The sequence below is a fragment of the Marmota marmota genome, unplaced genomic scaffold, assembly GCF_001458135.2.
Source record: "Marmota marmota marmota unplaced genomic scaffold, marMar, whole genome shotgun sequence".
Classification (NCBI taxonomy): Eukaryota; Metazoa; Chordata; class Mammalia; order Rodentia; family Sciuridae; genus Marmota; species Marmota marmota.
In genome coordinates, this window is record NW_025999932.1 from 8,332,384 (window position 1) to 8,351,136 (window position 18,753).

The following is an 18,753-nucleotide window of genomic DNA, read 5'->3' on the forward strand; positions in this document are numbered from 1 at the left end:
CTGGCATCTTGAAAACTCAACACAGGCACAGACACACATGCACCCACACACAGACATACAGAGCAACAGGTGCAAGGATAACGCCTAAGGAGAAGTTGAAGGAACGCCTTATAATAATCTGATAGAGACAAACGTCTGTAAGAAGCAAATCTCTGTTTCCCAGTAGGGTCACATTACAACACTAGGTAGGCAAGTTTCCACCATTCCTCCAGTGTTGGATTTCCAAAGACTTCAGTCTAAACTGTACACCATCCCCACATCCTTTCAGAGTACCACGGGGACAGGGGACCCCAAGGTCCAGATAAACATCCAGCAACCTCATTTCCTTTCTGTCACACTAGATGTAGAACAATTGCCTGTGAGCAGTTCCTCGGAAGGAATCTACTCTGCACAACCCACACACTTTGAGATGAGGAAGAAAAGAAAAAGACTTTTTAAACCATCTTCCAGAATTTCCAGGTCACTGCATGAATTTTAAAATCACAACGATGACCAAGTCCTTTCATCAAATATCCATGATTCACCTGAGGCATTTTGCTGAGTACTATTCCTAATACCTCAGCCAGGTTTCACCTCTGGGGAGTCTCCTTGTTCATTATTAGCCATTTTACTAAGGAAGTAGTGCTCTTGCTCTAGGCTCAGACCACTTCTCCACGGTACATTGAGCAAATGTCCCCAGATGCCGGGAAGCTGGGTGCAGTTTCCACAGATGAAAAAATCCAAAGTGATGACATCTGTTGAACTTTCATCACTCTTAGCTCTTGAGGTAGCATTTCCAGATGATCACTTTTGCCTTCTGGAAAGTTGCGAAACAGAACCTGCTGACCAATGAGTTCCTGGGTCCAAGTCCAATGTTGCTCCAGGACTCACCTCCCAGACTGTGCATTCAGACCGAGGAGGAGCAAGAGTCGTGACTCCAGGCAAGACAGGCTGCATTTGTCCCAGGCTCCCCTCTGTCTGAGTTTTGGAATATAAACATAGGATTAAAGTATGATCTCTGCACCCATTGGACATCTAGGGTAAGTTTCAACTAGAAAATAACTTGGAGCAATATGAAAAAGACATACATTTATTCATCACTTAATGTGCCAGACACCTGGCTAGGTATAAAAATCATCATTTCAAATTCATCCTGTAATTTTTTTAAGTGTAAGAAAACTAAAGTTCTAATAATTTACGTGACTTTCTCAAGGTCATCCAATAAGGAGGTGGCACCTGACTTCATGACCATAGTTTCATAGTTTCACCTCCATGGATTTTAAGTTCATGATTTTTAACCTTTAAATCTTATTTTCTTTGCAGAATGGGAATGTTCCCAAGGTCACAGAGCTGATAATTGTCAGCTGGGTTTCTGGACATAATACATCCCAAAGAAACATTTAATCTTCCTCTGTTGACTTTTTTTTTCTTCCTCCAGTCTCTTCCTGCTCAAAACTTGGAGATCCTCTTAAGGTCACCTTTCCTCTCCTCTCTTCTATGCATAAAAAAAGACCTGGTAATTCTACTTCCAGAATATAACTTCAACCTTTCGCTTCTCTCCAGTTCTGGGCTAACGACCACCACAAGCAGCCCAGGCAGCATCCCTCATCCTTTCTTTCTCAAGTCCTCCAACAGAGATAGGGGAATCTTCTGGAATCCCAATTAGGTCACATTACCCCTTTCCTAAAACCTTTTATTGACTTTTTTATTCCATTGGGATTACCCCCCAATCATTTTCCCATCTTGTCCCACCCACTATTCATAGTTCCTGTCTTGCCAAAGTACAAAGATCTCTGATTTCAGGGGTTTTGTACATGCTATACCTTCAGGCGAGGGCATTCTCCCTCCAAATATTTAACCATTAAGCTTCAGATACTTCTTTCCCGGCCCCTCCACTCCACTTAAACTGGGACCCCTCTTGCCCCCTGCTATGGGCTGAATTGTGGTTCCCCCCACCCCAGACTCATATGTTGAATCATATGTTGAAGTCTTAAACCTCAAAGTGATGATGGTATTTGGAAAGGGGCCTTTGGAAGGTCATTAAGGTTAAACAAAGTAATGAAGCTGGAGCCTTTAGAATGAGGCTACTATAGGATCCTTATAAGGGGAGGCCAGAGGAATGTGTCTCTTTCTCCTTCTGGCATAAGTCTATGCCAGAGCCTGACCAACCACCATTACCATCGTTGCTAACAATGTTGGCATTGTCTTGATCTCAGAATTACAGCACCCAGAATTGTGAGGGGAAAAAAATTGTTCTTTGAATCACTCATTCCGTGGCATTTGTCATGACAGCTCAGCAAGCTAATGCATAGTCTTTGTTTCCTGTGTTAGCTAAGATACGAACTAAGTAGCAAGAACAAAGAGATCCAAAGATACAATGGTTTCAATAACATGGAAGCTCCTTCCTCTGCCACATGATAAGCCATTAGTCAACGATTGTATGGGAAGGTCTGCCGCCTTCAGTGCAAGGCTTTCATCTTGGAGGACAAGGCTGCTCTTATGGTTCTCAGCATCTTCCAGCTTGCAGGAAGGCATAAAGGACCAAGGGAAGGCACAAGCCTCCCCTGTGGATGTATACCAGAAGTGGCATGAATAATTATCTTTATATACCATTGGCCATAACTTTGTCACTTGGACAAACTGCAAGAATTGTTGGGTGGGTTGTCAGGCTCCCAGCTGAAACTCAGGTAGTCCATCATTAAGATGGACAGAATAGACACAGGTGAAGAAGAAGCAGCCATCATGCTCCCTCATCAAAAGAGGCATTTCAAGTAGTAAGCACATACTCATTTGTTCCACGCCTGCTCTCCTGTTGACTGTAAGTTTGACAAGGGAGAAACTATACATGTTTCAATCACTGTGATGCTCCCATGCCAAGCACAGTTGCTAGAACTTAACATGAAGATTCCTAACTATTGCCTGACTGCGTGAGCAAGCAAGTATATTCTTTACATGTTATACAATCTGGTAAGCCCTACCTCCCTCTAAATATACTCCTCAGAGGACAGAACATGTACTGTGTGGGGGGAGATATGTGTGTCTTCTTTCACCCCTGCCAATTCCAACACTGCATGTATTCTTCAATGCCCATATCTTCCTTAAAAATCTCATCTGGGGGGATGGGAAGGTAGCACAGTGGTACAGTGCTTGCCTAGCATATGGAAGGCCCTGGGTTCAATCCCTAGTACTGAAAACAAAAATCTCTGGGGCTAAGTAACACTACACTGAAATTTTTTTCTTGGCCAGGTTTCTATGTCAACCTATGTCAACCTATTTATCACTACCAATCATTTCCTTTTGCTCTTAGAATTTTGCCCTGTTTTCCCCCTTTTAAATAATATTACTTCTAAACACCTAACCAAACAGGCTAGGTACTTTTGAGAGGGGGTTTACCATGCCTTCATTATTCCATTACAATTAAACTTTACTCATTGATTCACCCTCTTCCTTCTTTTCATTCAAGAGCTATTGGAATATCTATTTTATGTTCTGTGCTGATCAGCAAGAACACAAAACTATAAGGCCAGGAGAGCTCAGAGTCTACTTGTGAGACAGAGCAGCCAATAAGCAATTCAAATGCAATGTAACGGGTGCTATAACCAAGATATGTTCAGAAAATTATGGGAACATAATTATGGAGTACTTGGTTATCTTTTTTTGATCTATGATTATCATCAAATCATCTCAACTTTAAAGATAAGGATGTTGAGAATCAGAGCTAAGGAATTTGTTCAAGGTTAGACAACCAGGAAGTGAAAAGGCAATTGACAATTCAATACTGATAACAATCTTTCCCCTCTGCAACGCCCTAATCGAGTTCTATTCTCCTTCAATGCAAGTACTCTTAAGATGGCATCCAGTTCTGCTGCTTCTTCCCCATGTCCACAAGCACCCAGCTCAGGCCAGGCCTCCACAACATCCTTAACATAATGACCACTCATGCTTTTTACCTCACTAGGATCCTTGTACACACTACTAGAGGGATACAGTGCAGAGAGGGAATTCCTTTTTATTCTGGTGTTTCCATTATGTGTTACTGCAAACTACTCCAAAACTCCACGGATTAAAACAATGATGTATTTACCTGTCATTGCTCTGAGTGTTTGGCGAGCCCCATTGGGTACCTCTTGCTCAGGATTTTCTGCAGCTGCAGTCAGACGCTGGCAGTAACCATCAGATTACTGGTTCTATTCTTGGGCTAAAATGACTGGAATAACTGGGAGCTGGTCAGATATGGCCACATGTTGAGCTTGGACTACCTCCCAGCATCAACTCTTGGGGGTAGCTGGGCTTCTCACATGACAACAGGCTGCTTCCAGAACAAACTCAGTTTTCTTATGTATAAAATGTTGATCACAATAGTCTCTCATTGGGCTGGTGTGAGGATTGAGTGAAATCAATTGTGTAAAGTGTCATGAGCCAGGCGGGTGCTCAGTACATTTCAGTTTCTTTTCCCATCATGTATCATGCTTACTCAGAAGCAGGAGATAGAATAGGGTTTCATAAAAGTTTGTTAAATGAATGAATGAGTGAAACTGTGCAAATCATGGAGTTCCAAAGCAATCTTCTTTGGACACATCATGCATTATGCCTCTCTCATAGGAATGCAGAGCATCTTCCAATTGCTAAACACAGAACTCAGGACCTCCCACTTTCTGTTACCCCATCCCCCCACACATTCCCCAGGCAGAACTTTAATATAAAATAGATGCCCATGAGTCCATACACACATAAATAAATGGTTAAATGAATAAACTAGTAAAGGGATAAATTTCCTTGCTGAATTCCAAATATATGTAGATATTTTACCCTCTGGAGCGTGAGGCATTTTATGCTCCCCCCGCCCACCCTTTCACATAAGGCCACACATAGTAACTTCTGTCCAAAGAGTACAGTATGGAAGATATTTAAAAAAAAAAAAAAAAAGAGTAACTCTTCAGTAGAGAAACCTGACAAACATGACTTAAATCAGGCGATCAAGGTGAATATCAACAGCCATGTAAGTCATGTTAACAAAATTTCCCTCGATGTATGTGTTGAGAATCATATTCCAGCTCTGTGATCCCCCTTTCAAAACCTGTCATCCCAATATATTGAGAAAAATATCATACAGATCCTAGCTGAGGGATGAGTATTTGACCTCAAAACTGTCAAGGTTATCCAAAACGAGGGAACTCTGAGAAAATGTCACAACCAGGAGGAGCCTACGGAGACATGATAGCTGAATGTCACATGGATTCTGGATGAGATCCTGGCACAGGAAAAGGACATTGGGTAAAAGCTGAGGAAATCTGAACCAACTATAGACTTTAGTTAAAATAATGTACAGATGGCATTGGTTCATTTATCAAGCAAACGCACCACACTAGTTTAAGATTCTAATAATAGGAGAAATTGGGTGCACAACACATGGGAAATTTCTATGCTGTCTCCACGACTTTCTATAAAGCTAAAAAGTACATTTCTATTGGAAGAAAAAATTACACCTTGCTAAACACCGCCCTCCTATCCACTGCACAGAAAAGACCACCATCTTCTGGTGGGAGTCACAGGGACGGGGGCAGGGCAGGCTCAAGTCCTAGAGACAGAAGAGCTTCTGTCCCTGTGTGGAGCTGGGGGTTGGTATCTACCATTTAGAATTGCATATCCAGGGCTGGGATTGTGGCTCAGAGGTAGAGCACTCGCCTAGCATGGGCAAGACCTGGGTTTGATCCTCAGTACCACATAAAAATAAGGGCATTTTGTTGTATTCCATCTACACCTAAAAAATAAATATTAAAAAAAATTGCATATCCACACTAATCCAACCTGTCTTCTGCCTGAATGTTTTTGTTCAAGACACAACCATCTCTCCAATCTCTAAGATCAAGACCTTAAAGTCAGCCCATCTCTTTTTCCCCATTTTCTAAGCCCAGTTGCTTCTAACTCAGAATTTTGTCTCAAATCTAGTATCTGGCCTCAATACCACTGTCTTGGTTCAGGTCCTTGGCATCAGTCACACCATTGCCTCTGTAAAGGTCTCCCTCCCAGCCCCCTCTCCATTTCAGTCCTTCTGAGGCCACCAGAGTTAGCATCACTAAATAGGTGAAGGTGCTTAATGGGTAAATGTTCTTAAAAATCACCCACTCGGATAGATTGCAAGCTTGCTTACACTGACAGAAGGCTCTTATCCTGACCCCAGCTCACACTTCATCTGCTTCTTACCCCCCTCTTCTGATGCACCTCGTGCTGCAGTCCCGCCAGTTCACCTCTGCATGTCCACAATCATGTCCTGTGTTCTCGAGACTCATGCTTCTGCATGAAGCTCCAACAGGAATGGTCTGGTTATCCTCTCTGGTCTCTTTGTTCCCTCACAAGATGAGCCACTCACTCCACAAACCTCATCTCAGAAGTTTCTATTCTAGAAACTTCCTTTGACTCTCTCAGGCAGAAATGGCCCATTCCTAGCTAGTGTCATTCATGTTTGATGATGCTGATTGCCACAAGAAGAGTAATGTGTAAGGACCACATATGGCATCCACACCATCTTTGTCTATGACACTCTTTCACATGGTGGCCCAATTACAGTATGCAGGACACTCCTGTTCTGACTCATGATAACCCCTGGAGACCCCCTGCCCCCTGTGCACCACCACCACTGACCCCATCAGAACCTACTTTCTCAGATGACTATATCCCTGGGGGGTTAACTAAGGAGTGGCCAAGACAATCTAAAGCAAGAAACAGCAGAGTTAGGAAAGAATTGGTACTTTGCACATTAGCCAAAGGCAGAAGCACAGAAGGCAGACCAACTGGTGATTGTTCCTCTCCTTTTGTGTAAAATACATTTCCTGTGTCATTGATATCTCCTGCTGACTCAGATTGAAACAGCTGTAGCCATCAAGGGCCAAGGGTAACCATTTGCTTTTCCCAGTGACTACAGTGTCCCATCTCTTTCTTGATGACTAAGCAAAGGCTTATGGGTTCCAATAGAGAACATCAGAGTGTCCCTGCTCAGTCCTCAAGCACATAGGCTGGTGTCCACTGGATTGACTGGCCTATGAGCCTCTCAGAGCTCTTGGAGTCTATGAACTGCTTCCCCAGAATAGATGGCTATACCATCAGGAACACAGATCAAAAAAAAAAAAAAAAATGAATAAATGACAGACCAGATTACCAGAGGAAATAAAATAAATAAACTTCCTCAAGTAAATCATACAGAACCCTAACATGTTCACACATATTGCTGTTTAAAATTGTGCCCCTGATCACAGAATGCCAAATGAACATCAAAGCCTATCTACATTCATTCACAGATTATTTTTCCAAAGTTCTTTTTTGAAAGAATATATTTTATCACAAAAAGGTTATTTCTTTACTTCTGCAAAATCTGTCTAATCATACAAATTATAAAGCTCCTGAATTTTTTCTCCTAGTTTTGTGTTTGTTTCTACGAAACACATAAGGACAATGATGAAGATGAAGAGAGAGGGAGACTGGCACCAAATTGTTACACCAGTGCTTGCAATTGGGCTCTACCATACTGGGGCTTCACCCCCATAAGACTGGAACCAAACCTGTTTTCCATGATCCTGACAATACCAAATGTGGCTCTATACTTGATGTAGAATTTTAACAAATTTTAAAGATTAGTGTTATATATTGTGATTTGCTTAATACAAGTTCATTAAATTTTATATCAAGGTCAAATGAATTTGTCAATGTCAAATAACTAATATGTTAATAAACATCAAAACCAGAAAGCCCACATTTTGATGCACACCCTCCCCCCACCCAATGCAGTTGCACACAGAAGGGCCTCATGCTTGGTTTAAAGCTCAGGTATTGCTATTCTGAAATTCTTAACACTTTTGTCTTTGAAGTTCTGTTTTATAAGCAGAATCCAAGGGAAAATGAGGCACACACATGGGCATGTTCTGTCTCTGCTCTTTGCTGTCTCATTTGCATATAGTGGTCATGGTTACACAAAAGCACAGTATTTCAATGGCCCCAAGGTATGTGAACTTCTGGAGTCTCAAGTCTGTGATGGAGTAAGCAGGCATGGATATGTTTTCTGTTCAAACCAGAACTTGCTTCAAATGCAGAAAGAAGGCAGTGACATTCAAAGAAAGCTGAACAATCAAGAAATCTCTTGGGTTGAATTGGGTCTCCCCACAGCCCCCAGTATACACACACGACTCCTACATTGAAGTCCTAACCATTGTATCTCTAAATATAACCTAACTTGCAAAGAGGATCTTTGCAGATGTTAGAAAGGACAAGTTAGGATGAAGTCATACTGGAGTACTGTAAACTCTAACAATATGAGTGGTATCCTTATAAAAAGGGGGGATATGGGCATAGTCACACAGACAGGGAGAATACCAGGTGAAGTTTAGAGTTATGTTGCCAAGAGTCAAGAAACTACCAGAGGCTTGGAAAATCCTTCCCTAGCACCTTCCAAGGGAGCAAGACCCTGCCAACATCTTGATCTCAGAGTGCTAGCCTATTGAGACAACACATTCCTGTTGATTAAGGGAAAAAAAATTATGTTTTTTTTTTCAATAGGATCTCTATATGAGTGTTAGATAGCCATAATGTAAAAAGTCCCTTTTTTATTTCTTTTTTTTTCCTCCAAACTGATATTTGCATCAGAGTTAGCAGCTGATAACAGAGATTATGAAAATTCTGGCTAAAATTAAAACGCCAAAACTAGATCTTCTGGATAATGAGAAACTGATTGGCTCTATTACTGAATCGGAAATGAAAACAGCAATAGAGAAATTTGCAAGTAACAAGCCTCCCGTGGTGATGAGTACCAGTTGGAATAGGATAAAGCTTTTGAGAGCGAATCAAAGGATCTGTTATACAGGATTTATGAGGAATATCTACTTATGAGACCCATGAAAGCACCAGTGCAAGGGCCTTTGTTCTTATAATCTGTCACAAGTACCAACGTTGGTCCTGTTTGCTTAATTAATTGCACTGGGGGGAAAAAAGCCTTCCAGGTAGTAAGTGAATAGAATAAATTCAAGTTGAGATTGGTGGTGGTTTCTCGCATGGCTGCACTTACAATATGTGCAAAATTATAATACGTGTAAAGTTGTGTGTAAAATTATAATATGTGTAAATTTTCTAATTTAAAAGTGTCAGCAAACAGATTTAAACCTCCCTTCTCTGGCACTTTACAAATTTGCACAGGAAACCTTTATCATGTAGAAAAAGAATATTTACAAAGGCTCTCAAGCAAACTTCATTTCAAGAACTTGAGTAAATGAAATATAAAGCAAGAACTCCTGTGTACCACCCTATTCACCAGGAAAGAGCTGCTTTCTTTCTGGAATAAACACCTGGGATATAGACACCTCTTCACTCCATTTAGTCTGTTGACAAAAGAAGTTTATGTTCGATTCAATAGTGCAGTGATTTAAAGGTAAGCCAACTACCCTTGGTGACTTCATTTTGCAGCAGTGGGTTCATTCCCCTTTTTCAAATTACTTTTAAAATGTCACTTCATCAGAACTCACCAGAATTTGCAAGCAAACACTTAACAATAACAACAACAAAAAAAAAAAAGACAAAAATATAAAGTAACTGTGCTTAACAGCACTTAGCAAGTGGGAAAGGACTAAAACTCAAGCCTCTTTAGCCAAGGAAAATTTTTTGACAGACAATATTCAAACATGCATTTAAAACATAGCAGTTGATCATTTATTTGTTCTCTTTGGTTTTTCACAAACTATAGCTTCATACTACCTGAGTGCAAAGGAAAAGAAAAATTCCATATTATTTCAATCACTTCTTAAATCACCCTCAGAGCCAACACAAATGTACAGCACACAAGCATACACTGTGAAGGACTTTTTTATCTTGAGTCCAAGTTTCTGAGCACCAGTTCTGAGCACTACTTGTCTCTGTTGGACCCAAAAACCCTTGATGTAGATGAAGGATTCTGAGCACAGGTTCCAAGACAAGGTTTGCCTGACCAATCGCTTATTTAACCAAAAATATTTTTTTTCCTTTTCTTTTCTTACACATCTTAAGTTTTACTTCCCAGTGAAGTGAGAGGTGACTCTAGCATACTAAAGACACAGGAATTAGTCACATCAGGTGCACTTAAGTGTACTAAGCACAAGAATTCTTTAAAACATTAAAAACTTTGTTGTAATATACACTTGACTTATAGACTGATTTTTTGACATTTTCTGACCCTCAGTTTGCATGTGAAATTAATATATCTATTTTTCAAATACTCAAACCAGGCTGACTAAAGATTATTGTAGATTTTTATGATTATAGGACTACATTGTTATTTTAATTTTCCAAAACTATTACAGATTACTGGGAGAGGCCATAACAGAAAACAAATTACTAAGGAAACTCTTAACTGTTTGGTGCTTTCAGCTCATATGGAAATACAAATGTTGTGTGTTCATGAGAATAGGGTAGGCATATTTAGCATGAAATTAATATTCTTTTGAGGTAGTGTTTTGAATTTTTGATTTTGCTTTTGTTTTAGCATGTTGTCAGACTTCCATAAAAACCAATGTCTTTCAAAATTAAGCAGTGAGGTCTTTCTAGGGACACACTTCATTTTGAAGGTTGCATTCCAGAACAATTCATTATTGTTATAAGCATGACTTCAGCAGATTGACTGACTCATCTGAGAGGGAGCAGGGCAGGCATAATGGCCAGGAGACATTGCTCAAAAGGTGGTCAGCTTTTTAAAAACTTCCACAGGGTTTCATTAGAGGAGGGAATGGGACCTGGGCCCCACACCATCCAGAAATATCAGGCTCTAGAGCCTATTGAGCCAAACCCCAAATCTTAGATTTATTCCAAAAATATTCAAATGGGGCTTAAAGCTGACACAGGAGAGCCATGGTCCAGTGAAAAGTGTTGGGGTGTATGTGTACAAAGCGTCTGAGTCTCCAGAAGTAGGCAGCAGGCAGAGGAGATGACGAGTGAGGTCCACCTTGAAATATGGCAGGAGACCATCCCATTAACAAGAAAAACAGGCATCCCGTAAGAGGGAGTGAGCAGAAGTGCTGCTGCTCAGAGATACCACACAGCCCAGCCAGATGTGCACTGTGCTTCAACTGCACGGTGAGAATAGGGGACGGTGTTGGTATAAGGTAGAGTTTAGCTATTCCAAGGAAGCATCCTCCCAGACTGGCCTAGAGCCACCAGCCAGGGCACGTGAGAGTGTAGGTTCCAGAAGAGAGACCCATATGCAGGGTATAAGAGATGGTGGGCAAGGGCCTGGACTCTGGAGCAGACTGCCCATGTTCTCATCCTGGCTCTGCCCCTTTCTAACTCTGTGACCTTAGGCATGTGGCTCACTCATCTGTGAAATAGGAATAGTCACAGTATCTATCTTAGAGTCATCGTGAGGATTAAAGGAGTTAATTATTTGTAAGGTGTTTTGCACGCATCTGGCAAAGAGTAAGTATTACTTAAGCACTTGGTAAACAAAATAGTGGCTGAGGCAATTAAGTATTGGGTCTTCACCAAGAACACCTGCTCTGCATTCAGACTTGAAGGAGCCGAGTTTTTAGCCAAAAAAGACACACAAAGGATAGTCTGTGACTATAGACGCTTAAGCTAACAACCTGCTCTAAGGAAGAACTCCAGGCTTGACTCCAGTATTAACTGTGCCGAGTGTCAGAGGGTTCCTCCTAAAGGTGGCGCCTGGTCCCCTGCAGAAACAGAAAAAGTCCTTGCTTTAGTGGACAGTTGAGAACAAAGGCAGCAGCTGATGAGTCGATGAGTCGGAGGCACAGCCAGGAGCAGGGATGCTCCTCCTCTGGGGCTCTGGTTATCCTTGGCCTCTCTGACAAGCCATCTTTCCTTTTTATAGGTTCTTCAAAAAGAAATACAAGGTTATTAAGAACATTTTTTAATTCGCAAAGCCCTGATAGTCTTGGGTAACTCTGTCATAACTACTGAGTTATGCATCCTGATTGTATATAAAATAAAGTGTGTATATATGAACAAATGAAAAATGAACTACAATATTCCCTATAATTGCAGCTACAATCACCTAAATGGATCATTAAAAACTTTATAGGAACATACTAGATTGTACTTTGTCTCCAGTTTAAACTTGTGTGGCCCAAGGGTCATCCAACCCCATTCACACAAATAGACAAGCTCATGCTGGATGATTCGCTGGCTAAATTCTGTGGGATTTATACTACAAACTGTTGTCTTCTACTGAAAATAACTAAAAAGAGCATTCTGCTAATTCCATCATAGTGAAATAAACACAAGATGGAAACATGGTGCAGCACAGAATGCTGACTTTTAAATTCAGCCATCCTGATCCATAATATGTCAGAATCAGAGTTTATTAAAAATTAATTACTGCCGTTAACTATTTCATGATAAAATGTTGAACGTTCACAATTTAGACACTATACTTCTCTTCAAAATGCAAATCAATTTTAATGCTTCAGTATATGTTCCCCGGACACCACCATTCTTACCCAAACGTACCTTTACCTATAAAGGTAACAAACGAGAAAACCCAGATGAAATGTAACTTGTACTAGATGGAAATCATGAGAGTGTATTGCATTTATATGTAATTTCTTTAAAAAAATAAAATAAACAAAGCATCCTAAAATGTTTTTTAATGAAATAATAAATTTTCTTAAAAAAAAAAAAAAGGAAGTAGAAAATGAAGTCAGGAGAATGAAAAGAAGAAAGGCTTCTAGAGAGACTAAGAAAAGGCGTCTGATGTCACAAATTACATTACCTTTCAACACAACTGTGCTCCCTGGTGGGAAGTTCTAAAAGGTTTAGTTTAAATTTTTTAGAAGTTTGTTTCACATAAGCTTCACCACATATGCCAAATGGTCCATTAAGGGCGTTCCATTACAGCTTAAAGAGTTCCGAGTTAACACAGAGTGCTGCGGCCAGAGATGAAAACGCACAGCTCCATTTCCATTTGAGGTAACTCTGCAAGAAGATATTATCCACAGAACATTTGCTGTGTTAAAGCAAGCATTGATACGATGCCCTCAGAACTTTCCAGATGATTTGGGTGCTTCTGACCCCACTACACCAAAGTCCATCTGTCTTAACATTTTGGAATGCTAGTCGATTCCCATCCTTCATATATAGGATCTATGTGTGAAAAGTGCACATCGCAAACATGCTTAGAGACCTAAGTTATATCTCTGTGTCTTCATAAGGACTTTGTTCCATCATATCAATCCATATATTTTTGGCCCTCATCCCCAAGAACTTTAGTCTTGAGTCTTTGTCAAGCTAGCAGTTTCAGAATTTAAAGTGGGGACCATTCAGACTTTTAAATTATCCTGATCTTGTATTGTTAATTATCCTGCATTTTTCTGTAGTTAAGTATCCTGGAAACATCTCTGCAGCCAGAATTATATAAGTAGCATCTACAAGGTTAGGAAAGAAAATTGATAGCTGCAAGTCACTAATAATGTCCTGGATTTAAGACCCTGGGTGTGTCCTGAGAATGTTCCACCGCATGAGCCCCTGAAGTCTTTTTAGAGTCAATGGTGCAAAAATATCCTGTAAATCTTGAACAAACGCCATGTGGGAAGAGGGAGACACATGATCTAGAGGGCGAAACGAAAGGTGTATGTCTTAAAGTATTTATTTCTTGGAGGAAGTTAGCTTACTTCTGGAAAGTACGGTTGATTCACATTAGTCCTTTATCTCTCTCTCTTCCCACTCATTCCCCCTCACCTGAAATCACCAGACTATGCCAGGGATTTTGGAAAGGCAGGCAAGGTAGGATCTGCACATCCATCGTTAAATTTTGCACAGGTAGAGAGGAGTGATGGCTCATTCTGAGGATGAACTACACCCTAAAGTCAGGAATTGCTGTGGTGCATTCAAAGACCAGAGAGGGCACCTGCTTTGCCACATCACAGATTTGCACTGGTATCGAGGAAGGAGCTTATGGCCAGATGGCAAATGTTCTTGAGTATGGACCTAAGGAGTTTCAATTTTTCCTGCAGACAATAAGAAGCCATCAAAGGCTCTTTGTATAATGGAATGCCCAGTCCATGAAGGCTTCTCTGAAAGTGCAAAAGAGACTTGGATGAACAGGGTGAGCCATGGAAACTGCAAAATGGGAAGTGTCAGAACACCCCTGGGCCAGCCCTCTCCCCTTGGCTCCATAGGATGCTTGGTGTCCAAGGGAATCACAGCAGCAGGGGAAAACGGAAAACTGCCCCCACGGAACCCCCCCCCCCACTCCCCAGAGCTGAGCCAATCACATCCTGAGACCCCTAGAGAACCAAGTCCAACAGGAAGCCAGCGGTGTTCGCCCACTCCTGTTCACTTTCTGAGGAAGTGCAGCTAGATAAGGGAACGCCTTTCTTTTTAGGGAAATGCCTTTCGTTTAACTGATAAGAGCTCTTTAGAACCAATAAGCCTCCGCCTGGAGCAGAGCCAACTACAAATATCTCTATTGCCCTGGTTAAAAGGCCCCAATCTACCAAGGCTTCTTATCAAAGAAAATCATCTTCCAGAGCATTCTTCATGCTAGACCCAGCCCTCCTGAAGTTCTCTCCCAACTTCCATGCTAGCCTCTGCCCAAGCACAGCTCAGCTCACCCTGGACCTCCTGGGCCTCCACCTGTGCTGAGCTCAGCCTGCCTCTCACCTGCTTGTCTCCAGGAGCCACAGTGGCCTTGAGCCACTTTCCTGTTAGGGAGGCTGCCAGAGGAAGCTGCAGAGAGATTTGATCCATGCAGAGTCTGAAATGCATTACAAGCAGGAGAAGAAAGAAGAAGACTGCAAATAAAACCAGAGACCTGATTTCTGGTACCAGGTCATGGAGAAAGGGCTACATGGCCGTTCATTCCAGAGACAAGTCAACGCATAGCCCATTTCTACGCCATCTTATCAGAATGAAATCTTCAAATGCCTTTATGGCGCTGGTATGTGGTCCTAAGTCTAAAAATTCATAGTAATAATTTACATAAGCAAACAAAAAGATAGAATATGGGAAAAGAGACTTCTTGGTCTCTCTTCTTTCAAAGTGATTTAAATTGGGTCATTGAAGATAACCTCAGAATGCTGGCTCTCGAGAATTCTTCATGACCAAACCCAGGTCATTCTCATTTCTTTCCTGTAATACAAATTTTGAATTTTTCATATCATAATCTATTTTGTAAAATATTTGCATTTTAAATGAAGGTGAGAGAAGGCAAAGAACACAAAGAATGAAAATGCTAATGCTTTGTAATAGACATGGGTACTGAGGGACTTTGATCTAATCAGCCACCCACAAAAAATATTGCCACATGAAAATAAGATTTCCACATTAGACCCAACCCAAAGTCCTAAAAATAGAGGTTTGTTTTATAGTGATACACAAGGATGTGTTATAGGAGCTCTGAGTTTGTTCTGTCACTACACATTTAGTAAGCATGTTTTGTAATCCAAAGACTAACTGAAGTTTGAGGGGATTGCAATTTTGTTTTAAAATTTCAACACAAGCAACAGTTTTTTCTCGCAATAAGTGTGATAAATACAAAACCCTATGGAATCACACAAGAATGGTACTAGGTTCTGAAAATGGAGTCAGGGAAGAAACTTCCTTGGGAGCTGGCTTCCAGTTGGCATGTTGGTGAGGAAGAGGAATTGACCAGGCATGTAAGTGGGCACTGAGGGGAAGCTATCTCAGGCATAGGGGCACAGCACCATGGCTGGTCCTAGGACACACAGGGGACTATAGGTCGTTCCACCCATGAGAATGAGGTTCCAGGAAGCAAGTGGTAAGAAGGTGTTGTGGTTTGGATCCAGAATGTCCCCATGGGCTCCTGTGTTGAAGGCTTAGCCCCCAATGCAGAGTGTTCAGAAGTGGGAAGCCATTGGCCATGAGGAGTCTAGTCTCATCAATGGACCAATCTATTGATGGATTTGTGGCTGAATGGACTATTGGGAAGTGGTGGAATCCATAGGAGTTGAGACCTAGATGAAGGGAGTGGGTTCTTACAGGCATGCCCTTGGGGGTTATATTTTGCTCCTGACCCCTTCCTCTTTCTGTCTGCTTCCCAGCACCATGAAGTGAGGCAGCTCTGCTCCATCACACACCCTCTGCCATGATATTCTGCCTCACCACAAGCCCACAGAAATAGGGCCAAATGACAATCATGGACTGAAACCTCTATAACCATGAGCCAAAATAAGTCTTGCCTCACTTAAATTGATTTCTTCAAGTATTTTATCACAGTAACAGAAAGCTGACTAACACAGAACAGAAAATAAGATGGCAAAGGCCAAATCACAAAGGACTGTGTGTCCCATTAAGGATCTTGGCTCGTATCTGGAAGGCAATGGGAAACCATGAAGGGGTTTAAAGAGAGAATTGACACCATTGGATTTATAATTAGGAACACTCATTCTGGTGTCAGGCCGAGGATAAACTGAGCTGGGGCTGGAATGGAAGTGGGAACACTAGGCAGGATAGGGAACATTCCAGAGTAAAAGGACCAAGTCCTCAACTAGGACAGTGGGAGTGGGAATACACAGAAAGAGTGAAAAAGATGAGAAATAGGTCAACTCAGCAGAGCTGGGCTCCTTCTAGGTGAAGAGACAATCAATGAGTTTGTAACTTTTGGTTGTATAATAGGTGAACGGTGAAGCAATCCTCCAAGTTAGTGTGCACATAGGCAGGAAAAAGTAGATTTAGGTTGGAGGATTGCTGGGGAGGGGTGGTTATCCAAGCAGAAATGTCTTGGTCTTTGCTAGTTAAACCTCCAAGACTGACATCCAAACATCTTTATTTCCCTACTGTCAGAAAATGACGTTATTGTCCACAAAAATAATTCATCTCAGACTTTCAGATATACAATGTTTTCCAGTTACCAAATTTTGGGTTCATGTGTTCTACAAACATATTACTCACATTCAAAGTGCTTCCTGTTTTTTTTTCTGAAAAGATCCATTGCCATACCCTTCTGGAATTTACTGAGAATCTAACTGTTTAGGATTGCTTAACCCAGAGGGGCTAACTCATCCCCTCTTCCCTCCTTTGTCTTCTCTGTGGGGCCTCTCCTGTCCACACACCCCTGATTTAAAGCACATCACCCTCACCCACAGCCCCCAGAGCTTAGAGTCTGAACTATTTTTTAATAGCATGTAACTTTTAACAAGTACACTTACTAAATTAACTGTTAATTTTTGGTCTCCTTACACTAGCATTTGCAATGTCAACTCAAAGAGGAAAGTGAGGTTTCTCCTTTTTAGTTCCTTAGTTTTAGTTCCTGAGAACCATGCCTGACACCCAACAGCCTGCAAAAAACGATTCATTGAATTAATATGAGTGAATGATAAATGGTTTCTTTTTTTAATATTTTTTCTTTAGTTGTAAATGGACACAGTATATTTATTTATTTTTATGTGGTGCCGAGGATCGAACCCAGGGCCCCACGTGCCAGTTGAGCCCTCTACCACTGAGCTACAACCCCAGCCCGATAAGTGAATTCTTATTGCTAACAAGAGTTTCCAGAGTTCCCGTCTTGACCAGAAAGACTTAAAGCCACAGGAAGTCACCAGGTAGGTTGGTGGGAACTTTTCCTTCAAACTGTGAACTGAGCCACCTGGATGGGACTCCCCACTCGCTACTGACACGACTAGGTCTCTAGTATCAAGACATTTCTCTCCTTCTTCCTTTCACTCATTTACCCTTTTTTATGTGCATATTTCGAGAAGTCTTTGAACAAAAGGACTCATACATACTACACATTTCATTGCTGACACGGACTCATAAAATTTTGAAAAAAAAAAAACCCTGTATTAATTTTCTTTTATTCTAGACACGATGCCAGGTGGTACAGAGGGTTTTTAAAAGACAAAAAGCCATGGCCCTGTGCTCAAGAACCACACTTTCGAGGTAAGAAGATAGAAAATGACTACAGATGACTGGGTAAGGTCTATCTTTACAAAGGAGGAACATGTGATCTGAATCTAGAAGACAAGATGCATTTGGTGAGTGGAATAAGAAAAGAGAAACTTTCAAATTGAAAGAAGAGCAAGAATTAGGACATAGAGGCATGAAGGGGCAGGGGCCACCTTGGCTTCCTAGTCATCTGCCTGTTTAACTCCAATGCAGTTGAGTAGCTTTTGAAAAGTTAGAAATGAACAAATGTAAGAACCATTACAGTCACTTCAGAAACTGAATTAGTGTGATCTGTATTTTGTAACCAGAGATATCAAAAATAGTATAGGGGACTGGGTTTGTTTCCTTTTGGTAACCCAAGGACACTTCTCCCTACTTTCGCATCAAGTCACAGTAACTCTTTAACTGACCTCCTGTTCAAAGAAAACTGGAGGAATACAGAGGAAGAGAGGAAGTGCAAAAGGGAAATCTGATAATGGTTCAAACCGCCTGTCCCACGCCATTCCCTTGATGCAGTGGTTCTGGATTTCCATAGGCTCTGGACCCTTGAGAACTGATGAGATTGAAACAGCTTCTCCAGGAAATTGCACATGTGCACTCTTGCTCAGAATCTACCCAGAAACTGTGGTTTTTGCCTTTATACCCATTTCATGTAGACTGGAAGAGGAAATGAGTCTCAAAGGCATAGAAGGGGGTTCATAACATGGCCCACATGTCCATGAGCTCCAGGATCAAACTTCTCCATAGACTGAGAGGCCTTAGAACAGAAAGCCTTGCACCAGAGTGAAGATGAAGAACCAAACGCTGCACAAGCACCACTTGGCTACTCCTTCATCCCCACCCTTCAGACAATGAGGGCCCTGGGAAGCCTGAACACCACACTAGCAGGAGCCTTCACTGGGG

At 41.4% G+C, this 18,753-nt stretch overlaps 2 long non-coding RNA genes across 2 annotated transcripts in view; both read left to right on the forward strand.

The window, feature by feature from the left end:
• The first annotated feature begins 874 nt into the window (after positions 1 to 874).
• On the forward strand, positions 875 to 7,668 carry LOC125616042. The gene is made up of 2 exons (XR_007346657.1): positions 875 to 1,019; positions 7,395 to 7,668. It is a non-coding gene; the product is annotated as an uncharacterized LOC125616042 (long non-coding RNA).
• A 9,650-nt stretch (positions 7,669 to 17,318) lies between these two features.
• Positions 17,319 to 18,753, forward strand: part of LOC125616043 — a 1,745-nt gene continuing 310 nt past the window's right edge. Inside the window, exons 1-2 of the long non-coding RNA XR_007346658.1 lie at positions 17,319 to 17,507; positions 17,768 to 18,753. The exon at positions 17,768 to 18,753 is cut by the window's right edge and continues 310 nt beyond it. This is a non-coding gene — a long non-coding RNA (uncharacterized LOC125616043). The remainder of the gene's footprint in view (positions 17,508 to 17,767) is intronic.